At 33.3% G+C, this 26,920-nt stretch overlaps 1 protein-coding gene across 13 annotated transcripts in view; it reads right to left on the bottom strand.

The window, feature by feature from the left end:
- Nucleotides 1–26,920, bottom strand: part of SEMA3A (semaphorin 3A) — a 541,127-nt gene that overhangs the window by 393,557 nt on the left and 120,650 nt on the right. For 5 of the 13 annotated variants that reach the window (XM_063708664.1, XM_055392175.2, XM_063708667.1 and 2 more), the window contains one exon: nucleotides 25,786–25,863. The gene's annotated coding sequence lies outside the window, so the exon portion shown is untranslated. Of the gene's footprint in view, nucleotides 1–25,785; nucleotides 25,864–25,958; nucleotides 26,298–26,920 lie in introns of those variants that run through there. The other 8 variants (XM_063708659.1, XM_063708668.1, XM_063708663.1 and 5 more) reach the window with 7 other exon arrangements.

The raw sequence follows: 26,920 nt of genomic DNA, 5'->3' as shown, positions 1-26,920 counted from the left end.
AACTTACTGCAGCTTTTACATCAGCACTTGCTGCTTCACCTTACACTTGTAAGTTATGGAGATGGCATCTTTTCTGAAACCTTGTAAACCAACCTCTACTAGCTTTAAACATTTCTTCTTCAGCCTCCTCATCTCTCTCAGCCTTTATAGAATTGAAGAGAGTTAGGGCCTTGCTCTGGATTAGGATTTGGTTTAAGGAATGTTGTGGCTGGTTTGATCTTCTATCCAGACCACTAAAAATGTCTCTTTATTAGCAATTAGTCTGTTTTGCTTTCTTATCATTTGTGTATTCTCTAGAGTAGCACTTTTAATTTCCTTCCAGAACTTTTAATTTGCATTCACAACTTGGTTAACTGCTTGGTGCAAGAGGCCTTGCTTTTGGCCTACCTTGGCTTTTTAAATTATTTATAGTTTTTTATTTAAAGTGAAAGATGTGTGACTCTTCTTCCACTTGAACACTTAGAGGCCATCGTCAGGCTATTATAATTGGCCTAATATCAATACTGTTGTGTCTCAGGGAATAAGGAGGTCTGAGGAAAGGGACAGACATCGATAAATGGCTGGTCGGTGGAGCAGTCAGAACACACCAACATTTATCTATTAACTTTGCTGTCTTATATGGGCATAGTTTGTGATGTCCCAAAACAACTACAATAGTAACATCAAAGATTACTGATCACAGATCAACATAACAACTATAATAATAGGGAAAAACTTTAAAATAATTCAAGAATTACCAAAGTGTGACACAGAGACACGAAGTGAGAACATGGTGTTGGGAAAATGGTGCCAAACATTGCTTAACGCAGGGTTGCCAGAAACCGCTGGTTTGTAGAAAAGGCAATTATCTGCCACTTGCATAAAGAACAATAAAAGGAATAATTCCCATATAGCAATGGCAAATGAGCATATGAAAAGACGGTCACCATCATTACTCATGAGAGAAATAAAAATGAAAACAAAATGAGCTACTAATACACTACGGATAACACTAAAATGCTAATAACACCAAGTGTTTATAAAGATGTGAAATTTACCTGTATTATTTGTGAAAATACAAAATTGTATAACTGCTTTGGAAAACAAGTCAGCAGTTTCCCATGAAGGTAAACACAGATTGCCTCATACCCAGGGGATCTCAGTGCTAGATATTTATCCAAAAGAAATGAAAACATGCATTTCCATAAAGACTTGTATTCAACTTTATTCTTAATAAACAAAAAAGGCAGCTTTATTCTTAGTAGGGAATAACTAAAAAACAAAACAAATTTCCATCAACTGATGAATAAATAAATTGTGATATATTCATAAAATGAGGCACTACTTAGCAATAATAAAAACAGCTTACATGCAACAAGAATGATTCTTCAAACCTTTTTTTTTTTTTTTTGTGACGAGACAGAGTCTGGTCTGTTGCCGGGCTGGAGCGCAATGGCGCGATCTCAGCTCATTGCAACCTCTGCCTCCCGGGTTCAAGTAATTCTCCTGCCTCAGCCTCTTGAGCAGCTGGAACTACAGGCGTGTGCCACCACGCCCGGCTAATTTTTGTATTTTTAGTAGAGATGGGATTTCACCACGTTGGCCTGGATGGTCTCGATCTCTTGACCTCGTGATCCGCCCACCTCAGCCTCCCAAAGTGCTGGAATTACAGGCATGAGCCACCGTGCCCAGCTCTTCAAAGCTTCTTTTTAGTAAAAGAAGACAGCCACAACAGAATATATTCTCTATGATCCCTTTCTTATGACGTTCTTGAAAATGCAAAGTTTGAGATTCATACAGCAGATGAGTGGCGAGCAGTAGCCAGAGATGAGATGAGGAAAGCGACTGCAAAAGGTATAAGGCAACTTTCAGAGTGATGGACATGTTTCAGGACATGATTGTATTGGCGCATAGATGATCATCTAAACCCATCAAAACTCACTAAATCGTACATTTGAAATTGGTAAATTTTATTGTATGTTTAAAACACTGAGAGTGTTGATTAGTAGAGGTGGGTGTGTGGGGGGCCAGGGAATGTATGGGGACTCTGCATTTTCTGCTCAATTTCACTGTGAACTTAAAACTACTCCAAAAAATGTCTCTTTTTAAAAAGTCAATAAAAAATGCTGCTGAATATTAAATTTCACTTATCAAAAAAATTAATGTGGCTTTGCTAGACTCTTAATACCTTAATATTACAAAGGAAATAAATAACACTTATAGGATTTCTAATTAATTAAGCATTAAGTAGAAATAATATATATGAGAAAATACTAAATATTTGTTAATATGTAGCCAAAGTTAAGATTAGTTTTCCCTCAGTAGATTACAAAATGTAAACTCTCTTAGCATTAGCTAACATTTCTGTTTACCTTTTTGGTTTAAGAAATTATTTTTGTAAAAATTATTTAGTATTTCTGAAGGTATGTTCTAAAATTTATAATTATTTTTTTCAGAAGAGAAACAATCATTAAAACATAAGAAGGAATATAGTAGTTACAGTGTTGGGTAAAAGCCAGACCCCTAAAGTACATACTGCATGTTTCCAGTTACATGAATTTCAAGAAAAGGACTAAATATAGTGATAAAAGTCAGAATCTCGGTTCTATTTGTGGGGCTAGTGTCTGGAGACTGGCATGAAAGAATCGCTGGAGTTTCCATAAATGTTCTGTATTTTGGCCAGGTGCAGTGGCTCATGCCTGTAATCCCAGCACTTTGGGAGGCCAAGGCAGGCTGATCATGAGGTCAGGAGTTTGAGACCAGCCTGGCCAACATGGTGAAACCCCGTCTCTACTAAAAATACAACAAATTAGCTGAGCATGGTGGCAGATGCCTGTGATCCCAGCTACTCAGGAGACTGAGGCAGGAGAATCGCTTGAACCCGGGCGGCGGAGGTTGAAGTAAGCCAACACTGCCTCACTGCACTCCAGCCCGGGCAAGGGAGTGAGACTCCATCTCAAAAAAAAAAGTTCTATATTTTTATTTCAGTAGTGGTTACTTGGATATGTGTGTGTGTACATGTGTGAGTTTCAAGTTGTGTAATTCATCAAGTTGTATAAGAATTGTTCACTTAGTCCATGTATTTTGTACTTAATTTTTGAAGCACTTTTTTCTGTATGGGAGTTACATGATCTACTCATTTTTTGTCTGAAAATCTATTAATTGCCCCTGGCTTCTTGTTCTTCATTTCGTCCCTTGGTAACACACTTCCATGTACGTTATGGGTTCAACTCTGCCATCTTTTTTCCTCCCTCCACTCCTTTCATCTTTCTTTCCTCTCTCCTATTTTGTCCTTAACAAATATTTTGGAAAACCTGCAATATCCTCAAATATGGTAGGTACTAGGGATTCAAATGAATTGCTGAAATGGGTATTGTCCTGCTCTCATGGAGATTAAATTCTAGGAAAAGAGACTTAATAGTTTTCAGAAAACTCAAATAAATTGAGAAATGATAAATTGTGCTAAAGGTAATGTGGGGTTGTGAGCAAGGCAGTGAGTTCACAGATGGTTTTCCTGAATAAGTGAGCATAGGTGAATGAAGAGGGGAGGAAGACACTGGCTGCATAGCATATATGTGGACAGACACTGTGACCAGAGGAAAACATCAATATAAAAGAATAATGTTCCCCCTACTGCAACTGGCTTCACCAAAACAGTATGCTCTCTGTTTATCTATGGCCTCCATATAAATTATTCCACCGGTATATTTTTCAAACCTGATCTTAATTGATAAGAGTGTTAAACCTTATTGTTAGCTTGTCTTAGAATAAGTTATAGGTCTTTTTTTTCCACTTTTTCAGTATAATCTCTAGACTTTCTCATATATATCTATGACTTCAATGAATAAGTCTTCAAAGATTTGTCCTAATTCTAACCCCAGCCCAGATTTTCCCTTTGAGCTCCAGATTTATAAATCTATCTGCCTTCTTGATGTCTCCAGGGTATATAAATATATCCAAATTGGAAAAAAACATCCTCTCTGCCCCAAATCCCCCCAAATTGACCTAATTACTAGTGTTCCCTATTTTGGTATCACATCTGTTCTGACACAAAGCCAGAAAACTAAAATTTAACCTGGACATCTCTTTATTCTTTATGTTCCACATCAATATATTTCCATGACCTTTCAGATAACCTCTATTGTTTAGATTGATTAAATGTTTCTCATACCAATTCATATTTCTTATTTTAATTTTCATTATCTTTGTTCATTCTACATCTCTTCCTTTACTGTGCCCCAACACACTTCCCAATAACTTCTCGTGGTGCCTGATACATGATAGGGCCTGGCTAGGTACTTTGCAGGGGCTAGGGAATGGGATAGTCGTTTCCTTTTAATCATATATAAAGCAGAAAATTTTCACTGAAAACATAGTACATTTATAATATTTCTAATTGGATAAAAGTTTTATATGTTTAGTAAGTTCATTTTTATTAAAACTGATTTATTTATACAATTTGACATGCATTCTGTGGAAATGATAGGCCAATGACCCAAATTACATCTGCACAGATATTGTTACTGGGGTAATTGCATTCCATATTTTCTTGTATGTGAAGATGTGTTTACTAGTAAAAATGGATATATTCATCTTTGTTTCTCATTTACCTTGTTTAAAAATATAATGTCTGCTATATACCACATTAACTTCTAAATTTATAATTCTTAGCAAGCATCATTAATGCTGCTTAAACCAAAGAATGATCAGAGCACAACTGTCTCAACAAACATCTAAATCCTTAAATACTATATGGTTGCTATTTTATTTTCATAACTTGTATTTCTCAATTGTCTTTATCTCTCATTTATTATTTCCAAAGGTTCTTCATGTAACCTTTGAAACATAGTTAACATGATTGGTCCTGACACTTGGTGTCCTTGAAGAGTTGCTTGTGATTGCGAAGTGTAAAAGTAAGGTGAGTTGTGTATATTTTGTGATTCTCCTTGAAGATTAGATTATTTTCAAGACAGACTATTAATAGTATAAATACAAAGTTATATAAACTTAGGGAAACACACATGCATGCAGATGTATACATGCATACACACACACACACGCTCCCTAAAATAACACACTAGAACATATTTTTGAGATACGCATCGGAAGCTTGTAGAGGGCAAAAATTCATTCATCGTGCTTATATAAAGTCAATGCCAACATTTCTAATGATTCAGGTGGCTCTCAGTACTCCTTCCCGTCTTTCCCATCATAACACCCTTTTCCTCATTTACAGGTGGACTTGATGGTTTGCTTGGTTTCCTCCAAAGATGTCACACCTTACGTAAGCCTTTGAGAAACATTGACAACAATTTGTCTTTACCAAATATTACATTAGAATTTGAGGGCTTTTTGATCTTTAACTCATCATGATAACTTTTACCTCCATATTCCAGAAAATGTAAACAGTATTTTGAAAATTTGACCATCCATATGGCAAAGGATTCATAACCAGAATATATAAGGAGCTTAAAGCATTCAATAGGAAAAAAAATCAAATAATCAAATTCAAAAATGGATAAATATCTGAATAGATATTTTTCAAAAGAAGATATAAAAATGGTAAACGTGTATATGAAAAAGTACTCAACATTACTGATCATCAGAGAAATGAAAATCAAAACTAAAATAGGATATCATCTCACTCTAGTTAAAATGGCTATCTAAAAAGCAGATAATAAAAAATGTCAGCAAGGATGTGGAGTAAAGGGAACCCTTGTACACTGTTGGTGGGAATGTAAATTAGTACAGCCACTACGGAGTACAACATTATGGAGGTTCCTCAAAAAGCTGAAAATAGAACTACTGTATGATCCAACAATCCCACTGCGAGGTATATACCTGAAAGAAAGGAAATCAGTATATCAAAGGGATATCTGCATTCCCATGTTTATTGCAGCACCTCATAATAGCTGAGGTTTGGAATCAACCTAATTGCTCATCAGCAGATGAATGGATAAAGAAAATGTAGTATAGATACACAATGTATTATGCAGCCATAAGAAAAAAAAAAAAAAGGTGAGATCCTGTCATTTGCAACAACATGGATGGAACTGGAGGACCTTTTGTTAAGTGAAATAAGCCAGGCACAGAAAGACAAACTTTGCATGTTTTTACTCACTTGTAGGAGCTAAAAATTAAAACAACTGAGATAAAGAGTTAAAGAGCTGAATGACAGTTACCAGAGGCTGGAAAGGTTAGTGGAAAGTGGGAGAAGTGGGGATGGTTAATTGGTACACAAATATAGTTAGATGAAATGAATAAGATCTTGTATTTAATAGCACAACAGGGTGATTATGGTCAAATATAGTTTATGATACTTTTAAAAATAACATGAAGTATAATTGGAATGTTCATATCACAAAGAAAGGATAAATGCTTGAGGTCATAGATACCCCATTTACCTTGATGTGACTATTAAACATTGTATGTTGGTATCAAAATATCTCATGTACCCCATAAATATATGCACCTACTATGTACCCATAAAAATAAAAAAAAAAAATAAAAATGAAAATTTGGCCAAATTTTTAAAGTAGAACTATTTCTAAAACGAAGCAATAAACTATTTGCCCATATAGTCAGTATAGTGAGGGCCAAGACTGAACATGAGCTGTGAGGCATCTTAAGGGCCGTAGAATGTCTCAGGTACTTGATTATGTAACATGGATATAGTGTAGGGGAAAAGAAAGATACAGTTTCTTAACAATATACTGTTGTATTCTAAAAAATCCCAAGACTATCAGAAAGTAAGTAGATTGGAGTTAGATGGCCACATCAGTTATTAATCATTCATTACATTGACAACTATTTATTGAGATCAAATAAAGAAACTGATCTGTCATGTACGAAAAGGTATGAATAAGAATCTTTGGATTGGTAAAGATAAGTATCAAATTAATCTATACTAACTATTTACAGTCATCCCTTAGTATCCATGAGGGATTGGTTCAGGACTTCCAAGGATAACAAAGTCCACAGAAGCTCAAGTCACAGATATAAAATGGCATAACATTTGCATACAACTTACGCACATTCTCCCATATATTTTAAATAATCACTACTTATAATACCCAATATAATGCAAATGTTACGTAAATAGTTTTTATATCATATTGTTTAGAAAATAATGACAAGAAAAATGTCTGTGCAAGTTCAGTGCAGACACAACCATCCAATTTTTTGGTCCCGAAGTATTTTTGATTCAGGATTGGTTGAATCCGTGGATGCAGAACCCATGGATATGGAGGGCTACTGTACTCTCTTTATATATTTTATATATTCATACATACATAAATATGTATACCCATACACACACATCTTCCTTTCTCTTTTATTATAATAGGGGTGTTTTTGAAATTGGGTTATTAATTTTAATGTTTCTCAGAATATCCTGAAATAAAAAAAGAATGTGACCCAGAAATAACAAATTTTAACATAAGGGACTCTGCTCTATGAAATAAAGTATTTTGGGGTATACTTTCCAGATGCATAATCTATTTTTGTGATCATAAATACCATATTTTATATAGCAGATATAAAGGTTCAGATGGGTAAAGCATAGTTCAATGTCTATGAGTAAATTAATACAAAATATGAAGAAAAAGTGTTTCATTTTCTTTGTCATATTAAAATAGGCACAGACATGCCATGCTATTTACAGAATCTGAAATCAAATTCTCAAATTTTCCTTTTATTCCATAGCATATTTTGGGGGGAGGATAAGGAAGCATTGGATAATCACAATGTTAAAATATGGTAAAACATGGAATCTAACATAAAAAGTAATTTTGTCCATGAGCTTTTAGGTTTACATTTTTTGTCAATTTTATCTTCTTTTTAAACTGTATGTTACATTACAAATACTGAAATTGCATCATTAAATCACATTTTTTCTTCTTTTATATGTCAGTTACCTATTGAGAACAGATGTTATCTCTACACATTAATGCTTACTCTGAAGTCATATACTGTAAGCTTAATGTACTGAAAAAAGAAAGAAATAAAAATGTCATCATATTTTAGCTGAAAGTAAAGTTTCATCAAAATGATATTATAAACATTTAAAATTAAAGCAAAAAATATAATGACCTAATAACACATCTACAGATTTCTTGGACATTAAGAGATATACTAAAAAGAATTGACAATGTATTTCCCTCAGTATGAAATCTCTGCTTATTATCTGCTTGATCTACACAGTTAAGACAAGTCAGACCAAATTTCTGTTCAACTCAAGTGATGTTAGTGTTTAAAGTGGTAAAATGGCTCTGCATTTACTCTTAACAAAAAAAGTCTTATTTTCTTTTTTATACAACAGATATGGTGTTTTCAAATAAATTTTACTAGTAATTGTAAGATGGTATGAATCTGTATTATTTTTACCCATTCAATTTTTACTTCCCCTTCCATTTCTTTTCCTATACCCCCATTCCCTTAAGTTGCAAGCATTTTGAATAGCTTATTTTAGGAGAATTTTCAAAAGAAAAAAATATGTCATTAAATAGCAGTAAATAAGTGCTCTACTTTATGTTAAGTCATATGCACAATGGGTTTTATTCTGCCAAACACGGATAGAGAAAAAAATAGCACTGCAGAAATTTTTCTGCCTTTGGGGTGGAGGAAAGTACCTATTCTGTCAATTATTTCATTTTTTTTCATTATGGTCCAAGAAAGAAGAATTTAATGCTTTTTTAGATGTGAATTACAAATGTCATATTTTCTGAGTCCATGTGTTATGTATGCCCCACACGCAGAACAAATAGTTGTATAATTGGTGTTTTTAAGAACATGGAAGAGATAAGTATACTTAAGTCACTAAATTCGGGTCATTTCTACAAAAATGATATGAAAATATGGTATCATTCTTCATATTATAATAGATTTTATTCACCCAACTAAGTCATAAAATCAGTTTTTCTCCTATTTCAACTTCTTCAGAATGGAATACAGCATCTGCATACCAGACCTTCATGACTAGATGAGAACACAGATTATTTCCAGTTAGGATTCTCTGGGAAATTAAGTATACAGAATGGAATTCTCTAAATCAGAATGTTCATAACATGAGAGTAAAAACTGCTTTGACCAGAAACCAAGTCTCTTGTGTTTCACAAGTTTAGTTTAACAAAAACAAAGCTGCTTTTGAAATCCTGAGCTCTGCTCAATTTCTCAGCTGTTTTGTAGCATACTATGATTTCATTCATTCAATAAACTAGAGATGAAGGCCATATTAAAGTACAGATATAACTTTTCTCTGACCAAAATACATGTTCCTCCTCTAAGCCTTGGACTATCACTGTGATTTTGTATTGCTTACAATAATACATCTATAACATATTATAGACCCACTGAGTCTTCAGTTATGTAGGAAAAATTCATCATCAACACAGGAAATACACAAACACATAATTGTATCCTTTAGTAAAACATCAACTGCACAGAGAAAGAAGAGTGCATTTCTTAAGGTCTAAATTTACGTAACTAACATTCACTAGAGTGAGAAGAGGTTGATACTGTAATAATGGGATAATCAGAACCTACATAACTCTTTCACAAAAATCCCCTAATTTATCAACTCAACAACTAACTTCTATATTACTCTCATCAGTAATTTCTCAGTCTAATCTATTTTTATAATCTGATCAAGGGCCCACATCATATTGTTCCCACTTGGAAAAAATTATGTTTGCTCAATTCAGACAATCAAACCTAAGGAGAAAACTGAAGGAAATTAAAAAATATATAAGCCTGAGTTAATGTTGTAATAAAAGACAGAGAAGAAAAGATCTATTTGTAAGTGCTTGAGAATGTAATTTCTTAACACATATTCCTTGGCCAATAAAATGTGAAGAACATGTTGATCTGATGAGCCCGTGGCCTTCATAATGCTATTTTTGGAAATAAATGGAAATATCATATACTGAAAGGAAATATCTTGGAAAAATTCTCCAGAAACTGCTTTAACAAGAAATAGAAACATTATACTAATCTTTGCTACATGTCTAACTCATGAATTGTATTTTACAGACTTCATTTATCCATCGTGCACAATAAATAGTACAGATATTTGAATATTAAAAGTATTGTTTTCCTTCTGAAAATTATTTTAGTGTTTTATTTTGAAAATTATTTTGAAATTTTTTGGAAAATTACTTTAATGGGTAGGGATTTGGATTATATTAATATTATAGTATATGCAACACACTGATTTTAATTTTCCCTTATTAAAAGGTAATTTAGCGGTTATGACAGCTAATTATTTATTATAACTAAATGCAAATTAATTTTACTTTTTTAAAAGTATATCCAATAATGAAATCCAAAATTACACTTCATTAACTCATTCTAATTTCAAGAGTATAAATAGCACTCTATTTTTTAACATTTTGTATATTATAAGAAAATGGTGTGGACCTTACAAGTGAAATTTACCTACACATTTAAGTATAAAAGATTCTGAAATTTGTTCTCTAATTATAAGCAGTGATTTAGTAGCAGCCTATCAAATAAATAGAAATTGAATTCCATAAAGTAAAACCAAATCATTATGAAATCCAAAGCTTTACAATATGCATTTTAGTAAGAAAATATGCAGTTTGAAAAGCCTGTGATATTTTTGTTTTTTTGATATAAAGTAAACTTGGTGCATACTAGGAAGTCTATAAAAGGATTTCAATTAGGTCATTAAGTTTTGACAATTAATTTTGAATTGTTCTCCATTTAAGTAAATATAAATATACCTCCATTTAAGTAAATATGACTATAAATACAGAAAAAAATTACAACATTATGAATCGTGGTTTAAAAATGATAAAATAATTTAGTTTTGATAAGCCTGTACAATGATATTTAAGTTTTTACTATTTTGAAAATATGCTAGGTTCTAAAATTCCACTTATACGTGATGTGCTGCAAGTTTAAAAAAAGTTGCTAGGCAACCTTTAATGACCACACAAAGCAGCTATAGTATCAATATTGATTAAGTCCATCTGAGCACCACACACACTAAATAATTTGGCACCTTTTTCTCTAATTTATGGTGATAAACTAATTTCTTTTTTTCTATTTTTTCTTTTTTTACATATATTTTTTATTATAATTTAAGTTCTAGGGTACATGTGCACAACATTCAGGCTTGTTACATATGTATACATGTGCCATGTTGGTGTGATGCACCCATTAACTTGTCATTTACATTAGGTATATCTCCTAATGCTATGCCTTAGGAGATATGCTATGCCTTAGGGGGGGCGCCCCCCCCACCCCCCACCCACAACAGGCCCTGGCATGTGATGTTCCCTTTCCTGTTTCCAAGTGTTTTCATTGTTCAGTTCCCACTTACGAGTGAGAACATGCGGTGTTTGGTTTTCTGTCCTTGCGATAGTTTGCTGAGAATGATGGTTTCCAGCTTCATCCATGTCCCTACAAAGGACATGAACTCATCATTTTTCATGGCTGCATAGTATTCCATTGTGTATATGTGCCACATTTTCTTAATCCAGTCTATCATTGTTGGACATTTGGATTGGTCCCAAGTGTTTGCTATTGTGAATAGTGCCGCAATAAACATATGTGTGCATGTGTCTTTATAGCAGCATGATTTATAATCCTTTGGGTATATAGCCAGTAATGGGATGGCTGGGTCAGATGGTATTTCTAGTTCTAGATCCCTGAGGAATCGCCACACTGTCTTCCACAATGGTTGAACTAGTTTACAGTCCCACCAACAGTGTAAAAGTGATCCTATTTCCCCACATCCTCTCCAGCACCTGTTGTTTCCTGACTTTTTAATGATCACCATTCTAACTGGTATGAGATGGTATCTCATTGTGGTTTTGATTTGCATTTATCTGATGGCCAGGGATGATGAGCATTTTTTCATGTGTCTGTTGGCTGCATAAATGTCTTCTTTTGAGAAGTGTCTGTTCATATCCTTCACCCACTTTTTGATGGGGTTGTTTGTTTTTTTCTTGTAAATTTGTTTGAGTTCTTTGTAGATACTGGATATTAGCCCTTTGTCAGATTAGTAGATTGCAAAACTTTTCTCCCATTCTGTAGGTTGCCTGTTCACACTGACGGTAGTTTATTTTGCTATGCAGAAGCTCTTTAGTTTAATTTGATCCCATTTGTCAATTTTGGCTTTTGTTGCCATTGCTTTTGGTGCTTTATACATGAAGTCCTTGCCCATGCCTATGTCCTGAACGGTATTGCCTAGGTTTTCTTCTAGGGTTTTTATGGTTTTAGGTCTAACATTTAAGTCTTTAATCCATCTTGAATTAATTTTTGTATAAGGTGTAAGGAAGGGATCCAGTGTCAGCTTTCTACATATGGCTAGCCAGTTTTCCCAGCACCATTTGTTAAATAGGGAATCCTTTCCCCATTGCTTGTTTTTGTCAGGTTTGTCAAAGATCAGATAGTTGTCAACGTGTGGTATTATTTCTGAGGGCTCCATTCTGTTCCATTGGTCTCTGTCTCTGTTTTGGTACCAGTACCATGCTGTTTTGGTTACTGTAGCCTTGCAGTATAGTTTGAAGTCAGGTAGCATGACGCCTCCAGCTTTGTTCTTTTGGCTTAGGATTGACTTGGCAATGTGGGCTCTTTTTTGGTTCCATATGAACTTTAAAGTAGTTTTTTCCAATTCTGTGAAGAAAGTCATTGGTAGCTTGATGGGGATGGCATTGAATCTATAAATTACCTTGGGCAGTATGACCATTTTCACGATATTGATTCTTCCTATCCATGAGCATGGAATGTTCTTCCATTTGTTTGTGTCCTCTTTTATTTCGTTGAGCAGTGGTTTGTAGTTCTCTTTGAAGAGGTCCTTCATATCCCTTGTAAGTTGTATTCCTAGGTACTGTATTCTCTTTGAAGCAATTGTGAATGGGAGTTCACTCATGATTTGGCTGTTTGTCTGTTATTGGTGTATAAGAATGCTTGTGATTTTTGCACATTGATCCTGAGACTGCTGAAGTTTGCTTAAGCTGCTGAAAGCAGCTTAAGGAGATTTTGGGCTGAGACAATGGGGTTTTCTAGATATACAACCATGTCATCTGCAAACAGGGACAATTTGAATTCCTCTTTTCCTAATTGAATACCCTTTATTTCTTTCTCCTGCCTGATTGCCCTGGCCAGAACTTCCAACACTATGATGAATAGGAGTGGTGAGAGAGGGCATCCCTGTCTTGTGCCAGTTTTCAAAGGGAATGCTTCCAGTTTTTGCCCATTCAGTATGATATTTGCTGTGAGTTTGTCATAAATAGCTCTTATTATTTTGAGATACGTCCCATCAATACCTAATTTATTGAGAGTTTTTAGCATGAAGGTTGTTGAATTTTGTCAAAGGCCTTTTCTGCATCTATTGAGATAATCATGTGGTTTTTGTCCTTGGTTCTGTTTATATGCTGGATTATGTTTATTGATTTGCATATGTTGAACCAGCCTTGCATCCCAGGGATGAAGCCCACTTGATCATGGTGGATAAGCTTTTTGATGTGCTGCTGGATTCGGTTTGCCAGTATTTTATTGAGGATTTTTGCATCAATGTTATCAGGGATATTGGTCTACAATTCTCTTTTTTGTGGTGTCTCTGCCAGGCTTTGGTATTAGGATGATGCTGGCCTCATAAAATGAGTTAGGGAGGATTCCCTCTTTTTCTATTGATTGGAATAGTTTCAGAAGGAATGGGAGGAGCTCCTCCTTGTACCACTGGTAGAATTCGGCTGTGAATCCATCTGGTCCTGGACATTTTTTGGTTGGTAAGCTATTAATTATTGCCTCAATTTCAGAGCCTGTTATTGGTCTATTCAGAGATTCAACTTCTTTCTGGTTTAGTCTTGGGAGGGTGTATGTGTCGAGGAATTTATCCATTTCTTCTAGATTTTCTAGTTTATTTGCCTAGAGGTGTTTATAGTATTCTCTGATGGTAGTTCGTATTTCTGTGGGATCAGTGGTGATATCCCCTTTATCATTTTTTATTGCGTCTATTTGATTCTTCTCTCTTTTCTTCTTTATTAGTCTTGCTAGTGGTCTATCAATTTTGTTGATCTTTTCAAAAAACCAGCTCCTGGCTTCATTGATTTTTTGAAGGGTTTTTTGTGTCTCTATCTCCTTCAGCTCTGCTCTGATCTTAGTTATTTTCTGCCTTCTGCTAGCTTTTGAATGTATTTGCTCTTGCTTCTCTAGTTCTTTTAATTGTGATGTTAGGGTGTCAATTTTAGATCATTCCTGCTTTCTCTTGTGGACATTTAGTGCTATAAATTTCCCTCTACATACACACTGCTTCAAATGTGTCCCAGAGATTCTGGTATGTTGTGTCTTTGTTCTCCTTGGTTTCAATGAACATCTTTATTTCGGCCTTCATTTCGTTATGTACCCAGTAGTCATTCAGCAGCAGGTGTTTAGTTTCCCTGTAGTTGAGCAGTTTTGAGTGAGTTTCTTAATCCTGAGTTCTAGTTTGATTGCAATGTGGTCTGAGAGACAGTTTGTTAACTAATTTCTAAACAGACAAACAAAATCCTTGCTTTGCTAGATCTGGAAGGTGTTACATTTAAGCAGATTATAGTTTTAAAACTATTAGCACATTTTTTACTTACCCAAAGCCTTGCAGCATGTCAAGATGAGTGTAGAATACAATCTATTATACAAGATGCTGCTGATGTGCAGAGTATTCTTAAATTAGCTCAGTGTCAAAAGGGAATAGAGTAAACCATACATTTTGGCCAGCTATCCCTACTAACAGCAATTTTTTAAAACCTACATTTTTTATTTATTTATTTTTTTTTTTGAGAGTGTCTTGCTGTGTCACCCAGGCTGGAGTGCAATGGCATGATCTTGGCTCACTGCAACCTCTGCCATGCCGGGTTCAAGTGCAAAGTCTACAAATTTAAACAACACTCTACAAATCTACTTTCAGGAATTAAAATTTAACTTAAAATTTAAAATATACAGCTAAAAATGTTATTTTAAAAACTATGTTATCAAGAATTCAAAATTAGTTTAATATTTGATTTTCCATTTTTTTCTGTTGAATACTTGAAAATGTTTTACAACTTCAAATGCTTACTATAAATTTTATTGTGAGAGATAAGATTTTAACAGACTTCACTGACTTTGGGAAAAATAAGCTAGTTTTCACAACTTCCAGAAGGGAACAATGGCTGAGTTTCACTGGAGATTCTGATCCAAAGACGAGAGAGACAAACCAGGAACATGTTCTCATGAAGTGCTGAGAATGTTTCTAAGAAGTACAGCTAATAAACTTCAATAAATTTTAAGATTTGTAAGACTTTTATTGAATGGAAGAAATGATGCAAAACAGAAACCAGTTATTATAATATTCCTGAACAAGGGAAAGAAATAAATAAAGGAAAAATAAGAAAACTGAAATAAAAATGGAAAACGGAAAGCTATTGCAAGGTAGAGGAAATTCTACTACTCAGTTATGGAGCAATGTTTATAATGCAAATAAATATATCTATCCTTATCGAGCATGGGAGTTAGATTTTCTAAATATGAAGCAATATTCTATTGAAAGAAAATGGATAGATGGACACCATTAGGGAGAACGAGTAATATAAAATAAGAGTCAAGGGAAGACTCTTAATTACTAATGATACCCTAATTACAATGAATCTTATGACATAGACAAGCAACTTAAGCCTTCTGGAAAAGTACATTGAACTAGGGGAATTTTAAAAAGTCTATTGCTAATTTATATAAATACTAATGACATAATCAAAAGGGTCAGAGAAGCATCTTTATGGGTAGTCCAGGGAAGTTAACTGAAGGACTCTGCAGAGGAGACGGTGTCCTTCATTTTCATTACTTCCTGTGTAAAGGATCCTAGAAGAGAGAACTGCAGGGTGAACTCGGCTCTAGGCTCTCTCTTATTCTATTTCTATGATAGTTTTATGAATTCTTGAAAACAGATCATATCTTTCAGTTGTTTTTCTTTGGTTTTTAAAATTACTCTAAGTATAGATATTAATGTTGCTCATATAGTTTTGTATGGTATATTTAGTGGTTAAGAAAGAAAGGTCTGAAGACAATCTCTCTAAGATAAGCAGTCTTCCTTCATGACTAAATAATTGGCTGACCTTGGCCAGTCGTGGTGGCTCAGAACCGTTGTAAACTTGAGAACAGGAGTTTGAGACCAACCCGGGCAATGTACTGAGACCCCCATGCTAAATAAATAAACAAATAAATAACCTTGAATAAATTCTTAATTTCTCCCAGATTCAGTTACCATATTTATAAAGTAGCAAAAATAACAGTAACAACATCACAGTGGTGTTGAGATAACTAAAGGTAATAATTCTCAATTTCAACCATACAATAAATGTTCAACGATTGTTAATTTTATTATCATTATTCAGGGTTTTTATAGTTTCATCGTCAATATTGGAAGACATTTTTGGAAACTTGTTCTAAAAACATCAGAGAGATTCAGCACACTTTTTGCTAAAGTTGAATAACAATGAATGACGGTGAGCAAAGGCAAATATGTCACTGTAAAATCATTATTGTACTTTGTAATCTTATCCTTCAATTATGGCTTCTTGTAAAACTTTACAACTTTAAGTTTGATATGGTTCAGAACATATGAAATCCCTTTCTATATTTATAGTAGAATAACTATTGTTAACTCTTTGTGTTTACATAATTACATGGAACTCCAGCATTTTTACTGATAATTTTATGGTAACATCCATTTTCTACTGTTAAGGATGTATGTAAGAGTATGGGAAGGCAGAATAAAGATAAAAATGTAATTCAAATAATAAACACAAAGTAATTGTCATAATATATAGGACTATGGGCTACTCCAGAGTAGGACTGAGTAGACTCTATCTAGAGCCCTGCTCTATGTCTGCAAAAAGCAGTGCTCATTCATTGATCCAAGTTTGGAAATATGCTACAGATCTAATGGATGAAGAAAAAATGGGGAAGTTAGAAAGTAAACAGCGGTATGGGAGTATATTACTGTACAACTAGCTAGAGCAGGAAATAGATGATATGCCCTGATCCAGATCACCATCCTGCCTCAGAAGCTAAAGTAGCAAGGGAAGAGTTAGTCTACGGACATCTGCTGAAATTCTCTTTCAGCAAAATCACATCATCTGACAAATTCCTGACACACCTTATTGAAAATTCCATCCATCAAAGATAAAGGAAATGAATTATTTGGAGAACAGCTATTCTGGACCTAATTCCAAACCAACAAAGAACTGATTCATTAAGTGAGAGAAATAGAAATCCTGAGAGAAAACAGTTCAGTGATCTAAAGTTTCATGACAGTTCAGGAGATAGAGACTAGATTGTCACTGCTTTTTCACTCTCGGACATTCGAAAATATATACCCAGGTGCCCCTGCCTTAAAGGCAAGTGCTGATTATTTTTGGTGCATGTTCTTTCAATTTTTCACCCCAGTTCTTTAAAAACAAAAGTTTTAACAGCTTTCTTTAGATCTATATCTATCTATAAAATATCTATACAGATTTAATTGACCTAAGATTTTTAATTTTGTATTTTTTGCCTTCAATTTTATAACACAAACATGTTTCCACTTAATTATGTGGAATTGGCCTACTGTGAATGGCTTCAGTACAATAAACTTTATGGTTTAGACAAATTGTGATTGCAACTTTCACAACTATTCTGCTCCTCTTCTATAGCAGCTCCTCTTCTATAGTGCTGTTTTTGTGATATTGTTATTAATTCCAGCTCCCTGTATAGTCCTGATTGGTCTAGGCCAATCTTTCTCATAGTGTGATCTAGGGAACTCTAAGCTTCCTTAAGAACTTTTCAGGGGCTCTGCAAGGTCAACATTACTTTTAAAATAATATTAGGACATAAGCTGTTTCTTCCCCTTTCATTCTCTGGTGAGTGTACTGTGCAGTTTTCCAGAGGCTGCAGATGAGTGCCATCACCACAGATTGAAAGCAGATGCAGGTATGAGAACCCATCTATTTAGCCAGATGTTACGGAGATGTTCAAAAATAATGAAACAATGGTACTTGCTCACTAATTCATTTTGTTTTGAAAATATATCTTCATTAAAATATGTATTGGTTAACATATGATTTATTTATTATAGTTGTTAAATGACATAATAAATATATATTATAAAATATCTGTTTTAATTTCCAGTACAGTAAATACTGATAAACATAAACAAAACCTTTTAGGATCCTCAGTGATTTTTTAAGAATGTAACTAGATTCTGAAACCAATAAGTTTCATATACTGACATAATCCTTAGTCATATTCCCTTAAAACATTCCCTGAAAACACCTTGTACATTGGCCTTAAAGAAACAAAATACAGAGACACAAATATATAAAACGATTTTTTCAAATAAAACTTTTAATTCTGTGTTATTAAGTATTTACTTCTTAATTCCATTTCATCATTCAAGCTTAGAAATCCACCACCCTTTTGGATTACAGCTGTATTTATTTATTTTTTTAGAATTTAAAAAATCATTTGAATTTTTACATTTAATTATTTCAGCCACAAAAAGTATATTGTTATATTGCACAATAAACTAAATATTTATTACCCAGAATGTATTTTGTTATGTGACGTGGGAACCTAAGCATTTATTGTACTTCCAAATAGCAAAAAACAATTTTCTACTTGCATTACCATGCTGTCACTTTATTTCAATTAATTATAGATTAGAGGCAAAATTTATTTTATAAGAAAAGGGGAAAAGTAACCAAAAGTAACATTTGGAACTAAAAGAAGTTAGTAAATTCAGAATAAACTGTGCAGGTCAGGCAGGCCCTGAGGCTGTAGAGAGACTGAGAAGTGAGAGAAAAAAGAACAAGAGAAAAAAAAAAAAAGAGGTGGAACTGTAGAATTGTTTGCATTCTTGTAACCACAAGAATGAGAGCAGTTAAAAACACAGAATGCATCTGACCAAATAAAGCTACAATTCTTGATCAAAGCTGCATGGTGCATTAACTCTATTCCCAGCTGCCCAGCAATAGGACCCTGCCTTACCATTACCTTGTGGTTATGGCACTACAAAGGGAATAAAAAAAAATATGACAATGAAATAATAATCATTAGGAATAGTAATATAGGAGATAGAGTCAATTCAATCCTGTAGGGAGAATTGAGGGGTGTTTGGGTGGGGTTTATGCCACAGGAAAATAAATGATGTTGTGACAAGGGGAAATAGGTACAAAAGCCTACGTGCCAGAGAGAACATTATCTTACCCAGTTTACTCAAGTACTCATGTTTGGAAAGAACTATCATATATATTAAAAGTTTGGAACCAATAAAAGATGTTCTTTTGGTGCCTTTATGGTTCAGAATAGTCTAGGTATAAGTGCTTTGTTTGAGCTCTTTCTCTGCATTTATTTTATAATGCCCACTCTATACTTGAAATAGAGGCTGAAAGTGTATTACTTGTTCAGTGTCAGAGAGCTCATAGGTATTGAATGCAGGATTCAAACCCTCATCTCTCTGTCTCCAAAATTAACTCCCTAAATGAGTTCTTCACTTTTGCGAAGACTTCTTTCTCAAAGTAAATATGACTGTATCTCATACTGTATTATTATTTTTTCCACTGATCTGCTTGTTTAAACTGGTAACCACATTTTTAATATGCTGACTTCTAGTTATTTATTATTCATCATATTAACACTTTTGTATTCTTACTTTTTTTTGCTGCAACAACTTCAAAATCACTCTGATGTTAGTCTTAAGTGAATTTTTACGTTTAACATATTTCTATTTACAAGCAAATCTAGACACAATCTGATATTGAGAACTGCATGAATATCACAAGATAATTATTCTAAGAGATTGTGAATAGATAACTCATCTACAATAAATAACATGAGTTTAACTAATATTTAAATATGTTATCTTGAGTAAGTTAAACTATAACATTTAAATTATATCATAATTTACATTTGAGTAATTATAACATGGTTATGAAAACATAAACTAAAAAAGTGGAGACACTACTCTTTAACTAAATGATTTAAATATCACATTTGTCAATAAGGAAAAACAAAGGCGTTTGTACCATCTCTGAAAAGCTTTCATTGAACCTGTCAGAGACAGACACATTACTATTTTTATAAAAGACTCTTGACCTGTCTATATGTCAAAGACCTCCTTCTCTATTAATTTTTTTACTTCACTTTACCCCCTCTGATTTAATTTTATGTTAGCCAACATAGTACACTTGCTTCAGAAATGAAAACTTACAACATCATATATTTACTGTGAACCTAGTAGTAGGTTCCACAGACCTGAAGCAGGCCCACGAAATACATTTTCAACTAAAGCAGAAATATATCATCCCATTATAAAGGTGACAGCATAATGGAGAAACTTAAGCATTAAACAAATAATTACAATTGTAATAAGTGGTACAGTAATATAATATTAAAATTGTAAATGATGATGACATGATCAGTATTCATTTACTAAAACAGTAAATTACTCCTTTTTATCAATCTGCTATAATCAAATTTCTAAGCAAACCACTGTAGTGGAAAATGGATTCTTGCTAACTAATTCTCACTTCATCCTCTGTGATTCCGTGCTACACTCAAGCATACTACAACCATACTTTACACTCAATCAAGGAAGAACATGGAACACATACTCTTTCTGCCTTAATAGGTGAGCCCTCCAAGGGAGAATTACTTAAGTCTCCCCAAGAGATTCACTTGGTTCATCCATAAACAACAACTGAGAAAAGGCCTTTCTGTGCAATAAAAATCCACATGTCATTTTCTGAGGTGTTTTAAAGTGATAGGCATACTAGCGGTAAATTGCTATTCCAACACTAACCATATAAAAAAGATATTCAAATCTAGCTACTTGGTTATGCAGGATTTTTTTTCTTGTGCTCTCACTTGATTCTATAGGCAGATATCTGAGAGTTTCTTCCAGCAATTCAATGTTCTAAAGAATCTGCATACACTAAAATGCCTTTAATCTTAAAAAAAAACTTAATTTTTGAATAAATTGAGGTGCAGAGAATTTAAGCAACATGTTCAGGGGCTTGACCATTTATATATGACATATGTCTATGAATCTGATTCACAGACAGTTCAATTAATGTCCTCAAGTAAGGGTCAGGAAGGCCCCTCTAGGAATTGGGGCTAGAGTAGAAGTAAGAAAGACATTTTCTAATAAAAAATAAACGTATAGGTGGAATTACCAATTATGAATATATGTCCACAATGTAGTTTAATTTCTTAATTTTTCATCTTAAAGAAAGAGGCAAACAAATGCTACTTGATTTAATTCAGGTTATATCCCATTGCCTTAAAAGGAAGTATTATTAAAGTAGGCCAGTGGATCCTCAAAAATAATCTACATAAATTTTTTATGTCTTTAAGAATCCTAAATATACTTAAAGAGCTAATGTATGTGCATAATTAAAATACCCCTTCTTAAGAAAAAAATCGCCAAACAATAGTTTTGCCAAATATTTATCTTGATATTCAAAGGACAGATTTGCCACAGATGATCAGAAAAGATGGTGATCTAGTATAGCTCCACACAGCTCTTCCAGTTACTTCAGAGAAAGAAGACTGGATGTGAGTTGAGGCTTAACAAGAGCCTAAGATTTTGATAGGACTTGCAGAGAGAAAACATTTCAGACAGGAATAATGGAATGAAAAAGGCAGATAGGTGAGAAAGCAAGACTTGCATTTGGAATAATGAGTAGACCTATATACATAGGTAGAGGCAGATCCGGTTGAAAATAAAGATGGAAATGAAACTATGAAAAAAAATCTCAAAAAGTAAGCCAAAGAAACTGCATTGAATTCTTTGGAGTGTCAAAAAATTTCCCTTAGTCAAATCTACAACTCTGTTTATTTAAAAGAATCTTGAAGAAATCTTAGCTTCATAAAATATTGGACCTTCTGATGGACACATTCAGTAAATACATAATAATTTTATAAATATTCTATGCTAATTACTAAATATAGAAACATCACAAAAGTAGAAGTAATGCTTTCAAGGACGTTGTAACTTGAGTACATAAGTGAGCACAATGTAATGTTATAGGTGCTATAGAAATTAAATTTATAACATAAAATATTTAAGCTCACTTATAGATAACCCATGGTATTTCTAAAAATAGGTTATAAGCTTCAAAAATTCTATTTTTCTTTACAACTTTAAAAATGGTCTGCAGATTCATTCACCATAATGTTAGTAAATCTTGCTTAACAAAACAGTGAGCTTCTGAAAAGAACTCAGTTTTTTTAATGAAATTTAATCCTTTATTTTGTATGCAATCCAATAGAAAGTGACCCGCATGTCACAACCACTTATGGATATAAATCATTGTCATCTTTGATGAGTTGCAATTAAAACATGTTATTTATCTTTGTAATGAGGTTTACAAGGATAAAGATAATTTTAAAAGCAAGGTAGTTATTTTATGCATCACTTAAAAATTATATCAGTAGGTCAGAATTTTGGTTTGGCTTTATAGTTTTATGTTATTGTTTTAATGTACTGTATAATGTATTTATACAGTAAAAATATAGTATATACATATAAACATACTGGCCATATAATGACCAAAGTAAGATAAATTTAAAGCAAAAGAGGAACAAAAATAAGCATCTTACCTAAATGACTAATAGTTTCTAACAATTATTATTATAATTAACATATAAAATGCATGTTAATTCTATATAAGTAATATATACAATTTATCTCACCTTGATTATTATATAGCAAGTGTGTATGTATACAGATACACATACAAACACATATACAATATACAGACATACATATTCACTATATATATCTAGCATAAATATATATGCAAAAACACATATATAGGCTATATAATAACAAGTGTAAGATAAAGTTATATATAACTTGTATACATTTGTGTATGCACAAGTCACTGGATTTTATATCAATCATGAATCTTCAGTATAGATTTTCCATCAAATATACATCCAGCCCAAAAACTGCAGATATCACTAGAGCACAATGTTAATTCATCTCATTGGGAATTAGTATATTGATGTTTTCACTGGAAACAATAAACTCATGTTGCCAAAACTGAATCCCAGTGGGAATCAAAAATATAGAGATGGACAGATAAAATACACAAATCTATATCTGGAGTCCAGGCAAAACTTCAAACCAACTTAGAGCCAGACATTTTATGAATTTGGGATGTCTGGAATCTTTCTTATAAATATGTATTTTAATATCCTGTGTTCTGTATGGACTTATCCCTAATACACCAAAGTGCATTATTATCTTTCTTTGGAACCAAGCAGAAGAATCATTTTTAGTCATTCCAAAGTTAATAATGAGCTGTTGAAAGTGACTTGGAATTCAACGTACTTTTTTTTCCATCAGTTTTGTAACTTCAAGTGACAAGAACAAAGGCGATAATGTTTATCACTATTTCATAAATAGAAACTGAAATGTAGCTTGTTTAAGAGAGTTGCCATGAAGTGACAGACTTGGTACAAAAGAAGAATCTAGTCTTCAGATGATTATATTGAACAGTCTTTTTAAGAAATATATTCAACCCCCAAATTCTGCAGACCAGAAAAGACAACATATTCCTAATCTAGTTGTTTGTAAATGTTAATTCATTAATTCGAAATAGATTAGTTGAGCATCTAGTATATTTCAGGTGAAAATCTAGGTACTGTTTATAAAATGGTGAACAAAACAAAGACTCACAGGTATGCCATTTTAGAAAGAGGTGACAGGTATTAAATATATATATTTTATATATATAATAAGATAACATCAAATTGTATTAGTAATTAGTAAATTAATACTTTTATATGAATGAAAATTAGTAATATAAATATTACTAATTTTTTTCAGATAATAGTGAGATAATTATCAACTGAGATGATTCAGAGATGCAGCTAGGTAGAGGCTGGACCTGTTATTTAAAGGACATATAAGCTTTTGTCAAGATGGAAAGTCATACCAAATAGGAAAGGAAGCTGCAAAAACAAAGGTAAGGATGTAGACTGCTTTTGGAATTGTGGATTGAATGAATAGGTTAATCTGATTGAAGCGCAAAATTTTAATCGGCATAAGTAGAAAAAAACCTTAAAGAGGTAGAATGGGACCAGATTCTTGAGAACTTGGAATAGCAATCTTAGGAACTAGTAACTTATTCTGCAGGCAAAGGAAGTAATTGCTGGTTTTGAGTATAGGCATAAACTGATAAAAGTTGTGTTTAATAATTTATAGGGATTTAATGTGATAATATATGTGAGTCACAATCCATAAACTTTGTTTCCACACTGCACCACGCATGTTTCATAGCTCCAGAGCCTCATTAGAGAATGAGCAATGTGTGTACACATAGGCCAATACCTTATATTTTAGCATAAGTTTCCTTCCAGATTTATATAGTTTAGCAGACACCTCTTAAGATAAAATATAAAATATCTATGGAAATCATGAATAATTTATAATTTTGTGTAAAAAGTTAGATTTGATAGGCCTCAAATACAATTAAAAATAAAAGGTTAGAAACATCTTGGTTGCTCTGTTGAATTCCCACTTTAACCACGTGCCAATTCTAGTTTTTCTTATTGTCTCAAAGCCATGCCAATTTATAAATATTTACCTTTTCAAGGCATTACATTTAACACACATTATTTTCTTTAGAACTCAAATATACCTTTATAATGTATATTTTTATTCTCATTTTATAGGGAAGGAAATAAAATTCATAGGGATGAAGTTGTAAGATGTAAAGTTTCTTTAGGGACAAAAATAAGGAGACATACAATGGTAATTACATAAACCACAAGTTAATATAGCATGTTCTAAGGCAGAAAAAAAGATTCTCAGTTCCCCTAAGTTTTTCCATGCTAACAACAGCTATGGATGAAACTACTAATTCGTTTATTTGAAATAGATTAGTTGAGTATCTAGTATACCATATAGAACATATAACCATACAGAACATGAGAATGGATGATGGAGGGAGAGGAAGGAGGTAAATAGGTAGGTATATAGATAGGTAATATGTATATCTACCCTATCTAACATATATACATGGATGTACATACATATAGGTTAGAAGCACTAGGTCACATCAGTACTTATTGACAGAAACTCCTTCCAGTAATATTAGGTTTGTGCAAATAGATTTACATTGTTTTTTTATTATCTTGTTCCTTCAGAAACTTTTTACAGAATCAGATATGCCTTTCTGTACCAGCACGTTGATGTTTACTAGTGAACAACATATAACATGGCTCAGAGACTTTAATTTATGTCATATAGTATGGGGGAAGTAGACAGTTGAGGAATTTAAGACAATAAAATTGGAACAGTAATCATAATAACATCTAGAATTGGCAACTATCTTTAGTTTCCACCCAGATGCAGAATACTTGAGTTTTTTAAAAAGTAATTTTCTAACACAAAATTTTGAATTTTTATATAAATTTGGAAAAGCATTTAGGTCTTAATTGTTCAGACTATAGCATCAACTCATAATTAAGATATAAGAAAATAAACTATTAAATCATGGAACATAATTATATCCATCTCATTACTTATATCAAGACAAGCCCTATATCTCATAGAAGTTGAGAAACAATATTGTAATATATATTTGAATTTGAAAAAATCAATAAACACCTGATTGGATTTTTCACTTTGCTTTTAGGTTGTTATTTTGAAGACGTTGGCTTTAAGAATATAAAGATGTTAATCTCCTTAAAACTTTTTCGGTTCCACTTAAAGTCAAACACCAAGCAAAGAGTCATATGCCTTTTAAAGATGAAGGGTTTCCTCACACTTACCTGCTAAAGGGCCTCTTCTTGACGAATAATTCCCTCTGTTATGTTAGACTGTCCCATGGATGGTTTTTTTAAAATATTCTGGAAAGCAAAGCAAACAAATAATTTATAAAGTTTGAACTTTGACGCAAACTTGAACCTTCTTAGTAAACTGGTTTAATAAACAAAAAAAGCACACTTCTGTCCTATTGCCAGCAGACTCTTCCATGACACCTTGGAAACATTACTGATCCCGTCTCTCAGGCATCGTTAACCTCTTTGTTCTCTCATCACCAGGCACTCAGAGCACTATTATCTCCCTCACTTCTTCCCAAATTGGATTCTCAGAGATTATTTCCACTATTTGTGGGTGTAAATTTGGCTCATGTCTTCTCACCCTCTGTTTAGCTGCCTTATCTTTTTAGACAAAATCTGTTCGCCCTCTTAACTGCTTTGGACATTTCCGGCTATCTTCTTTCACACTCTGGGGCTGTGACTCCCTCCTTTAATTTCCGGTTAACTCACTGTGAGTGAGTATTAGTCAGCTTAGCATCTGGTTACAGAGCAACCAAGCTATTTTTCTTACAATTATCCTCAAATGCTCTTAAACTTAAAGGCTTAGTGTTTTGGCACAAGTTGAATAGGAATTCTGGATTCTACAGTTATCATGCTTATGTGACACAGCAGCCTCAGATTTGGAGGCCATGGCAAGAGGTTGAGTGGGTGGATACAATGGTGACTAGTTTAATGAGTCACTCATTGAGAGTTTTAGTGCTGAAAACTGCATTCAGAGAAACACACAAGTGGTTCTTAAAGGACATAGGCAAAATCATTTCATAGGTAGAAATCACCTGACCTGAAATTAAAACATCTGCAGCATGCCCTCTCTGTCTCAGGAAATCGAAAAACTTCAGAGTGCCCCGTGACCAAATAATTAAAAATATAGGTTAGTTTTTAAGTTTAGAACCAGAATATCTTTTCAAGTAAAAACTCAGTTGCTTTGGTGCTAGCTTGTATTACTGGCACTACTTCTCACTTCCGTCTTATCTCCATGCTTTTTGCCATATGAGTTTGCCATTCTTCCCTCAAAGGGGAACAGCATATTTCCCCACTCTGGCTATGAGTTTCATCATGAGACTTGCTTTTGCAAATAGGATGA

The sequence above is a fragment of the Gorilla gorilla genome, chromosome 6 (assembly GCF_029281585.2).
Source record: "Gorilla gorilla gorilla isolate KB3781 chromosome 6, NHGRI_mGorGor1-v2.1_pri, whole genome shotgun sequence".
Classification (NCBI taxonomy): domain Eukaryota; kingdom Metazoa; phylum Chordata; class Mammalia; order Primates; family Hominidae; genus Gorilla; species Gorilla gorilla.
This window is presented reverse-complemented; position numbering and strand designations above follow the sequence as displayed.